The sequence below is a fragment of the Erythrolamprus reginae genome (genome assembly GCF_031021105.1).
Source record: "Erythrolamprus reginae isolate rEryReg1 chromosome 13 unlocalized genomic scaffold, rEryReg1.hap1 SUPER_13_unloc_2, whole genome shotgun sequence".
Lineage (NCBI taxonomy): Eukaryota > Metazoa > Chordata > Lepidosauria > Squamata > Dipsadidae > Erythrolamprus > Erythrolamprus reginae.
In genome coordinates, this window is record NW_027248446.1 from 325,596 (window position 1) to 338,931 (window position 13,336).

A 13,336-nucleotide genomic window follows, 5' to 3' on the forward strand; every position below is an offset into this window, starting at 1 on the left:
TCTGGGCAGATTTGGAAAACTCTGAGTTGATGCTGATTTTTAAGTGAGCCATTGCTCACTGCTCAGCTTAGAGGGAACTATGCTTCACACTGAACTTCAAGCCTCTTGCAGTGGGTGCCTCTCCATTCTCCCTTCATCCTCTGGGTCCTTGGTTTCCACATGAGATGCAAAAGTTTCCAGTTTCTATCCAGAGATGGATAGAAGAAATCATAAAACAACAAAAAAAATAGTTTTAAAGCTTGAAATGTTCTTACTAGGAATTATAAAGGGGAAGATAAATAACAATAATCCATATCTTATCCTACATATAATAACAGCAGCCAGAATCACATACTGGAAAGCAGCAACAATTCCTTCGAATACAATGATAATAACTAAAATTTTAGAATGGAAATGTGTAAATTAGCCATGGAAATTCATGTTTAAGAGGAAACAGATTTTTTTAAAATGTGGAATAATTGGTATAATTGGTTGGAAGATAGTCACAAAGTTAAATAGTTAGTGATGTATATAGGACGTAAAGTGCAAGGTGGATAAATTTAGACAAGATGTTATGAGATAGAGGTAATTGTAATGGGATGGAGTTTAATGAATTATGTGAATATAAATTAATGTACAAGTGTTATACACAGAAAATATACCAATATACAACATTGATAAATAAAAAGAAAAAACGGGGAGTGAAAGGCTTTGGGAAGATCTGGGGCTAAATGACTTGGGGAGGGAGGGACAAGGAGAGAGAGAGGAGGGAGGAGGAAAGGATGGAGCGAAGAGAAAAATACAGGGAAGGGAGGAGTGGTGGGATTTAGCTAGTTCTCCCTGGTTCAGGAGGTTGGGATTTCGATCCTATGTAGAGACAGATGTAGGTTCTGTTGCGTGGGCGGAGGGTTGGGCTAGATGACCTGCAAGGTCCCTTCCAACTCTGTTCATGTGTTCACCTGAACCAGCTGAATTGCCTGGCCCTGGCCCCTCCTTCTGGCCTCCCCTGCCTGGCCCCGCCCTGCCTCACCCCTTTCCTTCTGAGCGCCCTCCCTCCCCCCAGAAAACGACCTGTCTCAAGATCCTGTGGATCCCTTGGGCTCAGGCAGTGGGATTCCCCGCCGGTCCCCTCTCTGCGCCAAGCGAAGGAATCGAAAAAAGGCTCCTGAGCCCAGAATGGAGTTTCCTCGAAATTAGGAATTATGAGTTTCCAGAAAGGAGTAGGACCAATGGTAATTCTCCCTTCTCCAGCGTCATCGGTCTCCGGGCAAACTCTCCTTTGACTTCAGCCCCTGGAGGAGAGAGTTCCGCCCAGAGAAGCCAAAATCCCCCCTCCCACTTTCCCCGCTTCTCTCTCTCCTCCTTCAGGTGAAGCCACAAAAGACTCTGCCCAGAAGCCGATGACGCTCAGGCAGGGAGAATTCCCATTGGTGCTGTTCCTCGTTCTGGCCCCGCCCACCTCCAACGGCCGAGATAAACGCTTCCTCGCTACACCCGCGACCTCCCCCCCCATGCGGATTCTTTCTCTGGGGCTGGAAGCATCTGGCTGCACACACACATACAAGAGAGAGAGAGAGAGAGACGTTTTCCTTCAGGGAAATTTGCATAATCCATCGTAAAACAAAAGGTTCCTTTTTAATTATTTTTATTATCATGGCATAAAATAGAAAATAAAAGTAGTAAAGAAACGAGGAAGGGGGAAAGAGGGGGGAGAAAAAGTGTGGAATAAAGAGGAAAAGAAAAGAAAGGGAAAGGAAAGGAAAAAGAAAAGGAAAGGAAAGAAGATAGAGTAAGGACAGAAGGAGAAAGGAAAGGAAAAGAAGGTGAAGGAAAAGAAAGGAAAGAAGATAGAAGAAGGAGAGAATATGCAAAAAAGAAAGGGAAAGGAAAGGAAGGTAGAAGAAGGACAGAAAGGGAAAGGAAAGAGAAAGAAAGAAAAAGGAAAGGGAAAGAGAAATGAAGGGGGAGGGGGAAAGGAAAAGGAGCTAGAAGAAGGACAGAAAGGGAAAGGAAAGAAAAAGAAAGGGAAAGAATAAGGGAAAGGGAAAGGAAGGGGGAGAGGAGGGAAAGAGAAAGGAAAGAAGACAGAGGAAGGACAGAAAGGGAAAGGGGTGGAGTGGGGCGGAAGGGCTGAAGAGTCAAGTCTCAGGATCTCCGGGATCCCTTTGGATCAGGCAGTGGGTCCCGCCGGTTCCCCCTCTGCCCAAAGGGAAGGGGTCACCGCGGGGAGAATGCATAGATTCGGGGGTTGAGAGGGGAAAGGGGGGTTTCATTTCAAAGCCTGATCTTAGCTGGCCTACCCTAACTGGTGATGGGGGGGGGAGATAAAAAAAGAAAAAAGAGAGAAACGGAGGGGTGGGGGTGGGCAGGTGAGGAGAGAGAAGGCAACTCGCACCCCCCCCCCCCATCCACGGCTGCTCCCAGTCCAGGGAAAGAGCACAATCGAGAGGCGCCCTGGATCCTAAGCTCTGCTTTGCCTCCAAAGTAAAAAAACTCCTTAGCTGCTGTCTGGCCTTTTGCTTTATGCACCTAGGGAAAGTGGTGCTGATTGGCCACCGCAGCCTGCTTGATTCTCTCTCCTCGCCCTCCCTTTGCCCCATCCCGGCTAGCCTGCTGGCTAGCACAACAACGCATGCACAAATGATTTAAAAAAATTAAATTTAAAACTTTATTTTTTTTAAGATGTGATCCTGCCGGTCTGCTAAAAATTTCATTAGTCCCATAGCGTTCCCTCCCCCCTTGTGGGCAGCAGCCCATGACGGGGTCTCGGGTGTTCCGGGCGGGGACGGAGACAGAGGGTCATGGAAGGAGAAAGGAGGGGAAGGGGGTGAATGGGCGGCTTGCTCTGGCTGGATGCAAAGCCCCGTATGCTGCCGTGAACTCTCTGGGCGAAAGAAGCAGGGGCTCCTCCCTTCTCTTAAAGGTGCAGTCGCCGCTACCACGCGCTTGACGGGGGCAAAAAATGGGGGGGGGGGGGGGGGGAGAGTGAAAAAAACCCTGTCAGGTTGTTTGAACGGGAGCGGGGGCGAATGGTCACAGCCGGGAAGCAGCCCTTGGAAAGAAGGGAGCCCCAAAAGGAGGGAGAGACCCACCCACAAAAACAAATGAGCCAAGAGTGATCCCTATACGTCCCCCGAGGGGGGGGCCCTGCCTCAGAGACGCGTTTCCTCAGATCACGCCATTGGCCTGCGCGCTACCTTGGCGCGTCTTTTAAGATGCTCTCCGATGCCGGCTAGGCCTCCCACAGCACTGCCGACCCTGAGGCAGACATGGGTTGCCGGCTTCCGGTTTACCATCAGCCGCCATCTTCCCAGGTCAGTTGGCCCCACAGACGGTTGAAAACGGTTGGGTGGGTGGGGGTGGAACGGCGCGCTCTCTGCCCGTGCTCAGAGGCAGCGTCGCTTGCTTCAGGAGAGGGGGGGGGGAGGCCCGGTGTGGAAGCTTTGCATTCCCCTCTCCTGGGGGGGGGGTGTTTATCTCCGCTCAAACCTGAGAGAGGGCCCCCGCTTAACTCTGAGGAGGGGGGGACTCCCTTCGGCAGAGTGGGGTGGGGTCTCTCGCAGGAGCGCCGGGGAGGGAGGGGGGATTCGTGGGAAGGCGCCCCCTCTTCTCCCTCACTCCTTTGTGAGGTGAATATTTGTGACGTGTTCAAAAGTAATCAAAAGCAATCAAGGCTATAATTTGAGTCTCATGTTTAGTTTACTTGACAGCTATTTTGGTAGCACCCTCAAAACTCTTCCAGGTGTAGATACAACTGTGCCAGCAGTAAACCTGTGGGCGGTTTTGCTTGGTTTTTTTTAATTTTTTTTAAATTTTAGAACGTAAACAACTGGTTTTCAGTAATTATGGGTTTTTAATGCAATCTTTTCAATGTGCCCTCAAATGCTTGGAGGCAGGATAATTAAGTCATAAAAATATACCTTTAAAACAAGCCCAATTTTTAGAGCTCATAGATTTCAATCTGTTTTTTTATCTGGATGTTAGTTAACCAAAGATAGATTTGTGTGGATGGCCACACAAATCAAACTGAATAAATAAGATACTATAGCCATTATACAATGCTTCAAGTTCTAATATTAAAAGAAAGTGTTATATTTATGGACTTTTCTCAGATTTCTCTAAGCCTTCAATTTGTCCTCCTTTTATATATGTTTCCCTCAAAATAAGAAATCTCCTGTTAATAAGGCCAATTGGGCTTTTGAGTGCATGGCAATAAGGCCCAGTGCATATTTTAGGGTTCAAAAAATATAAGACAAGGTCTTATTTTCAGGGAAATATAATATGTATGTATGCATGCATGCATGTTGATCTATTAGAGAACCCCATCTGATTTGGGAAAAATAAGCATTCCCTTTAAAAAATGAAGGGAAAGAAAAGAAATCCATATTTAAGAAAAGAAGAAAAAAATCTTTTCACCCCATCTTTTAATTTTTGTAAAACCTATACTTTTTATTACTACCTATAAAAACTGTGGATGTACCAGGTCATATTTCCCCAATGTTATTTATATTCCTTAATATAAAATAGCCTATATTAGTATAGGAATTTTTAGTTTTTAGCTTACACAACTATTTGCAGTAGATCAGGTTAGGGATTAGTCTGAAAGCTAATGTTATTTGGATAATTCCTGTTTATGCAAACAAAGAGTTAATACACTATATCTTGCATGCTGTATGCAAATATGATCTTTTTGATTATGAACTGAGAGAATAAGGGGAAACCTGAAAACTAAAACTAAGGACATAAAAAATATTTTTAAAATTGTTTATTAATGCAAACCTATGATGAATGAAGAGTCAGTAAACTTAGATCATATATATAAAAGTCAAGCACTTAAAAAGCAGAGATCCAGAGGAGTTGAAAACTATTTAATAAGGATCTTAATAAAACAAATTATTCAAGGGACAGGGGAGAAATAATGGGCAGGGATGAAATATAGAGAGATAAAGAAAAATCGTAAAAGGAAGTAGGGATATCTTAAAAAATATTAAAAGGAAGAAAGAAGGGGGGGGGAATCTTAGGGTTAGGGTTTTGTCCAAATAGGGCATAAAAGTGACTGGACAGAATAAAAGTTGCTAATATTTCTCGTCTTATTTCTACTTAAGAGAAGGGAGCTTCAACTAGTCAGAAGGGCAAAGTTCCACAAGCCTTCAAGACTCCCTATTTGCATTCTTCCTCAGATGTGTTTGTCTTTGCCAGATTAGGGCTCTTTTCTTCTAAATGTAGCTGAATTTAGAGATACTTTATAAGGAGCAATAATCAACAAGGCAATAGCAGCAGGGTTTCACTGATTTCTCTCTTCACTGGTTCCTTGGAAAAGAGTCTTTTGATTGGCCTCAAGTTCCTGTCTCAAAAAGAACCTGAGACAAACAGGTGGGGTGTTCCTTTAAGGTTGGCTACAAACCCCACATTTACAGAGCAGCAAATCCTGAACTATGTCCGTTGGTCATTTCTGCAGCCAGTTTTTTCCTCCTATTTATTGCCTTTGTTGAGCATTTGCCTGAAAGGGGGCTGGCAGGATAGAGGGACGAAAAGCTCCCCAGGGTCCAGATGGGGAAGACATTTTGATAAGAGCTGTAGCTGATAGCACAAGTCTTGTTGATTACACCCTCAGTATTCTCCTGTAAGCAAAAGAAGAAATATAATGTAAAGCTTCCTTCTCCTCTTTTCTGTGCATTTCATAGCACAAAAGATCCCGCAGGAAAGGAAAATAAAACACATCTGAGTCACCTGCCCTCTAACATACATGACCACATGTTTTAGAAAGCTTCTAACAAGTTTATTTATTTTATTTATTTGTCATACAAATATAGTATTGTATTGTAGTATGTAACATAATATAAGTATAAAGTAGAGATAGAAAAGATAAAAAGACATTAGGACAGGAAAGGTAGGCACAAAGGTGCACTTATGCACGTCCCTTACAGACCTCTTTGAAAAGGGGAGAGGTCTATTTTAGATAATGTAAGGTTGAAGATTTTGGGATTGACCACTCTATTGCTGAAATCGTATTTTCTGCAGTCTAGTTTGATTTACATTTAGTTTGTATCTATTGTGTGCTCTTGTGTTGCTGTTGTTAAAGGTGAAGTAGTTGCTAACAGGGAGTACACTGTGATGTATGATTTTATGAACAACAGTTAAATCAGTTTGGAGGGCGTAGCTGTAAATTTTCTAAACATAGTAATTGAAGTCTGGAGGAGTAAGGTAATTTGTTGTGTGAGGAGGAGTTGAGGACTCTTCTTGTGAAGTATTTCTGGACTCCTTCAATTGTATTAATGTCAGTTATGCAGCGTGGATTCCGTACAGGTGAGCTGTATTCAAGAATTGGTCTGACAAATGTTTTGTATGCTCTGGTTAGTAGATCGGTGTTTCTAGAGAAGAAGCTGCATAGAATTAAGTTTGTGGCTCTTAGTGCTTTTTTAGCAATGCTGTTGCAGTGGGCTCTGGTCATTGGGAATGAGTACTCCAAGGTCTTTGACTGAGTGAGGATCTTCTGCAACTTCAGTTTGTCCAAGTTGAGTTGTCTTGTACATAAAAAGACTAAAAGGTCTACACACTTTAAGGATAATGTAGGTGTTCAAAAGGGAGGGATTTGCTGCTGTTGAAGTGGATTTCACCAAGAAGTGTATCAGAATAAATCAAAACTCAACCCCTGATACTCTTGCAAAGTAAAAGGCAGTAATGGCAGGTGCTTTTTGTTCTCCATACACATTTAAGCTTGATGCCAGCAACTTCATGAGAGTTTAGGGATAACCCACTGCATTTTAATTCATATATTAATTATTATTTAGCGTATAGCAATAGCTTTGGGGATGGTGTGATTATCCACTGACTGAGCTGCTTTGTTAGGCAGGTATAGTAGCAATTGATGGAAGCCCCACCATCTGCCTTCCTGCTGAAGAATGGTTGTCCATTAAGCTGATGGACAAGATCCAGGTACCAAGTTCTCAGGAAAGCTTTGAGTGTAGAAATAGTATTGATAAGGTAAAAGTCTTAGCAAACCTTGTAAGCTTTGGTTGAACTATGTTTCTATTAAAATGTATGCATTACCGTTATTAATTTTTACTGTTTGGGTCTTCTTGCGTTAGGTAATGTCATGTGGTGTGTTTTGAAAGTTGGTTTTGTACATATGTATATTTGTATTTATATGTTTTTAGAAATGTTCACTGGGGGGGGACGTCTGTGTCTGTGTGTGTGTGTGTGCGTCTGCGTGTGTGCGCGTGTCGTGTGTGCAGCCAGAGCCAGATGTTTCCAGCCCCAGAGGAAGCATCCGCGGTTCTGCATGGGGAAGGAAGGCGGTTTCTCTGCCGTTGGAGGTGGGAGGGGCAAGAACGAGGGACAGCACCAATGGGAATTCTCCCTTCTGCAGCGTCATCGGTCTCCGGGCAGACTCTCCCTTGACTTCACCCACTTTAGGAGAGAGTTCCGCCCAGGGTAAGATCCCCCCCTCCCGCCCTCCCCCACTTTCCCCGCTTCTATCTCTCTCTCCTCCTTCAGGTGAAGCCACAGAGGACTCTGCTCAGAAGCCGATGACGCTCAAGCAGGCAGAATTCCCATTGGTGCTGTCCCTCGTTCTGGCTCCTCCCATCTCCAACGGCCGAGATAAACGCTTCCTCGTGACACCCGCCCCCCATGCAGAACCGCGGATTCTTCCTCTGGGGCTGGAAGCATCTGGCTGCGCGCGTGCGCACACACACACACAGACACAGAGAGACGTCCCTCCCCCCCTGAACTTTGCATAATCCATCCTAAAACAAAAGGCTCCTTTTTATTATTTTTATTATCATGGCATAAAGTAGAAAATAAAAATTGCAAAGAAACGAGAAAGGAGGTAAATAGAGGGGAGAATAGGGTGGAATAAAGAGGAAAAGAAAAGAAGGGAAATTGAAAGGGAAAGGGAAGAAAATAGAGTAAGAACAGATAGGGAAAAGAAAGGAAGGGGAAGGAAAGGAAAAAGAAAGGGAAAGGAAAGGGAATTTTGGCAAGAGGGGGCGGTTAAATGGGGGGGGCGGAAGGGAAGAAAAGACTTCCTTGCTTTTCAGCAGCCTTCGTCCTGGTGGCCCATCCAGGTGGGACCCCTAGCCTCCCTGCCTAGCACCTGAGAGGCTCCAGGCAAAGCTGCCGGCCGAGCCCTTGAAGCCGCTTCAGAGGAATCCCTGCGGATCTTTGGCCGCTTGAACGGGTTTATCTTGCGGCTCCTCCGCTGCCTTTCTCTAGCGCTTTGCCCGCCCCTCGCCTGCTGCTCTCATGTTTCCTTTGGTTTCCTCCCGGGCTTTAAGACCCCCTCCTCCTCTTCTTCCTCCTCCTCCCCAACGGCTTTCCCAACCACAACACCCCACCCTTCATCTTATGAACAGGGGATTCCCAGATAGATACACACGCACACACGTGCACAAAAACAGGAGGGGGGGAGGCTTGTATCTCTCTCCCTCCCAGGAAAGGTCCCAAAACGCCCCCCCCCCGCAGGGAACTCCCAGCAAGACCGCCAGCAGCTTCTTTCCTGGAGGGAAAATCCTGGGTTGGCGGGAGGTGAGACAGGGGGCCACCCACCATTTGCTTGGCAACGCCGGGGAGATCCCTTATAATGATGGGGTTCCTTCTTGGGGCTCCCGAAGAGCATGCAAACGTTCCTGGCACCAAGTGGGAAAGAAGCCCCAAAGGGAAGAAATCCCCGCGCTGGCTGCGATTGTGGCTCGGGGGAAATAGGAAGCCCCCCTCCTTGCAAGCCCTCCCCCTCCCTCCCTCTCGCGGCTGCCTGTGATCACCTCCCGGTCTCACCCTCCCTGGCAGCCCCCCCTTGCAGCGTCTTGACTGGTGAGGACGGGGTGTCTCGGTGAAAAGGGTGGGGGGAAGGGACAGACGCCTGGGAAGCCTTTCCTCCCCTCCCCTCCCCCCTCCTTGCCTTTTCATCAGGCTGGGGAGCGAGAACACCAGAGACGGGCAAAAGCGAGATGTGCATGATCACCTCCCTTTTGAGGCTAAACAGTTGCCAGGGCAACGCTGGATGTGGAGGGAGCCCCCTGATGGTCGCCATGGTCACGGCAGTCCCCCCTTGCGAGCCGGAGGCAAGAGAGAGACCTGCATTTCCCTCTTTGGCACCTCACAATCCAAGCGGGGCTGAGATCCGACGGGTGGAGGGAGTGGATGACGGATCACCAAGTGGCTCATTTCGGCTCACGAGAAAGATCCGACGCCAACTGACACTGGGCAGTTCACGGACAGAGTCCGCACCATCTACACCTGATGGAGGCACAGCGCAAGGGTTATGGCCAGAGAGGTTTGTATTCCTAGAGCGGAAAGGGGTTTTGGCTTCCTGCCTTCCCTACAAAAGGTCCTCCCACGTGGAATTCTCCACCACCACACATCAAAGAACTACTGTGGGGAGAACGTTCCGTCGCGCATGCTCCCTTGCTCCTCTGAAGCTGCCCTTTCCCAATAGTGGAAGCAATCCGTCCACTCCCTGTGCCGCTTGCATTACCCAGAATCCTAGAGGGGAAATCCAGGCCATCCCCCATTTGTCCGTTTTTAATCCTCCCAGCCAATGAGGGCAGGGCCGCCTTCTTCAGCTGCTGGCCGAGAGGCTGGTGAGGGTGCCATGGGGGGTTTTCAAGCCCCGCCCCCAGATATCAGACAGGCACTTCTCTCCTTCGCTGCCCCTCCCGCAAATTCCGACTCTGCGGCTTCCAAACTCCAGCCAGGGCAGCGGCCGCTCTGGGAGTGCACCTCCCACTCTATGGTGAATGTCATTGGAGGGGCCCCTGCTCCCCTCAGCTCCAATCTCCCCCACCTGAACGCACATTAGTCCTATTCACATAACCAGTTGGGCTAATATATAACACAAGCCATGTAATAGAATACTGTTGCTTTAAGAACTAGTGTTACAGATTGCCATAAGAGGAGCCAGAAGTCCGATTCTCTCTCTCTCTCTCTCTCTCTCTCTCCTATTCTTTGCTATTCATTGCTATTTGTGGTTGGTCTTTCTGACTATGCTGTAGAACTGTGTGTTTAAATGATGGTATGTGTATTTGTAAGCTGAATAGGTTAGCTTGTAGTATTGTATATGTATTGAGAGTTATTGATTGATGTAATTGTGTATGACTAGGGTCGTTCTTGACTTAAGATAGTTGCAAAAATAAATAATATTTTATAGGCTGAATGGAACTGAATTGTATGACTGAATCATTACCTCTGGGCTCTCAGCTGGACATCTACTACTCCATGTTTCCTCTGTGTCCTTCTACCTTGGACCAGTCAGAGGTCACTCTGCACACTCCTTAACAGCACTGACTGACCGGAGCCCCCGCCAGCCTGCTCATGAAGCCCCTCCATCTTGGGATGGCGATGGAGCCAGACTCTTCCTGGGGAGGGGAGCCTCGCAGGACCCTTGCCTGCCCTCCCTTCCTCCCGCAGGCCCCACTTACTCTTCCCAGGCGCCCAGCAGGGAGACACCGGGCAGCCCTGACAGTCACAGCTGAGCTGACTCGGCCATGGCCAGGGCTCCCCACCTGCAGCTGAGCTTGCCCTGCAGGGGGCCAGGTGGGGCCTCCGTTTGGGGAAAAGGAATCCTCCATCTGAGTATTGTATTGGCATTTGTGTGTTAGGAAAAACTTCAGAAGAGAAGGATTTAGGGGGTAGTGATTTCTGACAGTCTCAAAATGGTAGGGAAAGCAAGTAGAATGCTTGGCTGCATAGCTAGAAGTATAACAAGCAGGAAGAGGGAGATTGTGATCCCGCTATATAGAGCGCTGGTGAGCCCACATTTGGAATACTGTGTCCAGTTCTGGAGACCTCACCTACAAAAAGATATTGACAAATTTGAACGGGTCCAAAGACGGGCTACAAGAATGGTGGAAGGTCTTAAGCATAAAACGTATCAGGAAAGACTTCATGAACTCAATCTGTATAGTCTGGAGGACAGAAGGAAAGGGGGGGACATGATCGAAACATTTAAATATATTAAAGGGTTAAATAAGGTCCAGGAGGGAAGTGTTTTTAATAGGAAAGCGAACACAAGAACAAGGGGGCACAATCTGAGGTTAGTTGGGGGAAAGATCAAAAGCAACGTGAGAAAATATTATTTGACTGAAAGAGTAGTAGATGTTTGGAACAAACTTCTAGCAGACGTGGTTGGTAAATCCACAGTAACTGAATTTAAACATGCCTGGGATAAACATAGATCCGTCCTAAGATAAAATACAGGAAATAGTATAAGGGCAGACTAGATGGACCATGAGGTCTTTTTCTGCCGTCAATCTCCTATGTTTTTATGTTTCTACACAGTGGCAGCAAAGGCAGCAGCAACACCTGCAGCACCTCAGCCATCCCCACCGAGCAGAAGCAACCAACGACCAAAGCTGAGCTGACAGCCAAACTTCTAGCCGGGCGCAGCAGCAGAATCAACCAGCGAGCAAACCTTTCAGGTGGTGGTGGTGGGGAGAGCGCAGGTGAGACGCAGCACCAGGACAAGGAACCTTTTGGCTGCATGCAAGAAATCTTTCCCCCCTTTCCCCCCTTTCAGCCCAAGAGGCTGCGCAGGTGCCATGAGTCTCATGAAGGGTCATTTCTGGCAGAGTTTGGAAGAGAGAAAGATTCCTTGTGTCTCCTTTCTCCGCTGTCCCTCCCCTCCCCACCTGTCACTCCCTTTCACCGGCCGAGATCGGCAGGCCAGATTCGGGGAGCTGGATGCGCTGCCACCACCCAGGAAGAGAAGAACATGAGACATGGGCTCTCTCGCAGCCCCTCCCCTCTCTCTCCTTCTCCTGAGTGGCAGCAAAGACCGGCCGAGAAAGAGAAGCAGAGAGCTGCCAGACTCTGGTAAGATGTTCCGGCACAATTTGAGGGTGGCAGATGGGACAGGGGATTCATGTAGGTTGTTGGGGAAAGGGGCCTATTTGGGGGAGGGCTTATTTCAACACATGTCCTGAAATATCCTGTCCCATTTATCAGAATATGTCTTATTATAAGGGAAACATGGTATTATTATTATTATTATTATTATTATTATTATTATTATTATTATTATTATTAATATTATTATTATTATTAATCATTATTATTATTAATCATTATCATCATTATTATCATTATTATTATTATTATTATTATTATTATTATTATTATTCCTTTTACTCATTAATTCAATTCAATTCAATTCATTAGACTTGTATGCCGCCCCTCTCCGCCAGCTATCCATCCGACATTGAGTCTGCCCTTATACTATTTCCTGTATTTTATCTTAGGATGGATATATGTTTATCCCAGGCATGTTTAAATTCAGTTCCTGTGGATTTACCAATCACGTCTGCTGGAAGTTTGTTCCAAGCATCTACTACTCTTTCAGTAAAATAATATTTTCTCATGTTACTTCTAATCTTTCTTACTTAATCAGTTTGGATGATATTGCTGCAGTCACATATTAAGTGTGAAATCATTTCAACTTTGTCATTGCAAACTGGGAAGTTTGGATTGTCAGTGGATTTCTGTATCTTTTCCTTCATGGCAAATTCTTGAGCAGCGAATATTAAACCTTCTGTTTCTTACTTGATGGTTCCCAACTTAAGCCATTCCCATGTAAGGTTGTCATCACATTTTCCTTCAATGTTTTTCAAGTGTTGTCCATGCAAAGCTTTGGTTTTCCATCTATTTAATCTGACAACCAGCAGTTTTTCCTTATATTCTGCCTTTGTTTCTGTTGTTTTTATAATGTTCTCTGTTTTCACAGCTTGCAGTATTTTTTCTGTACTTTGGTTCACATAATCATTCAAACTTCGTTTTTCTTCTTCTACAGTTTGATGGATTTGCAAGAGCCCTCTGCCTCTTATTTTTCTTAGCAAGTACAACTTGCCAATGTCATATTGTGGATGTAAAGCTTGGTACATATTGAAAAGTTTGTGCGTTTTCACTCTATGTTTTCCAATTCAGCCAAAGTCTACCTTGATTTTATTTATTTATTGGATTTGTATGCCGTCCCTCTCCGCAGACTCTAATCCTCACTTAGGCATGGAAATCATGTGGCTCAGAGTTCTAATCCTCCCTTAGCATGTCAACATCCTGGATGACTTTGGGCCAATCACCAGGAGACTCCTGAGTTCCATTCCCGCCTAAGTGCTTTTTGATTGGGAGTATGAAACTTGCAAAAAATTTATTAGATTTATGTGGAATACCAGAATTGGGGATTCCTATTATGTAAGATGTCTTAGTGTCCAATCCTGTGTGGTGAGATGGAGGAAAGTGAAATTGAGGGGAAATGCCTGTTCCATGTTGAGAAAAGCCATAGGTCTCCACCTTCTGCTCGTGGGAGAACCAGAGGTATTTGTGTGGTCACTGTGCATCTTGGACTGACCTTCATCTGATCCAT

The 13,336-nt window shown here is 45.9% G+C and overlaps 1 long non-coding RNA gene across 1 annotated transcript in view; it reads right to left on the minus strand.

Annotated features, from left to right (window-relative positions):
- Window positions 1-13,336, minus strand: part of LOC139155162 (uncharacterized) — a 160,742-nt gene that overhangs the window by 20,726 nt on the left and 126,680 nt on the right. The gene's annotated exons all lie outside the window — the stretch shown is intronic.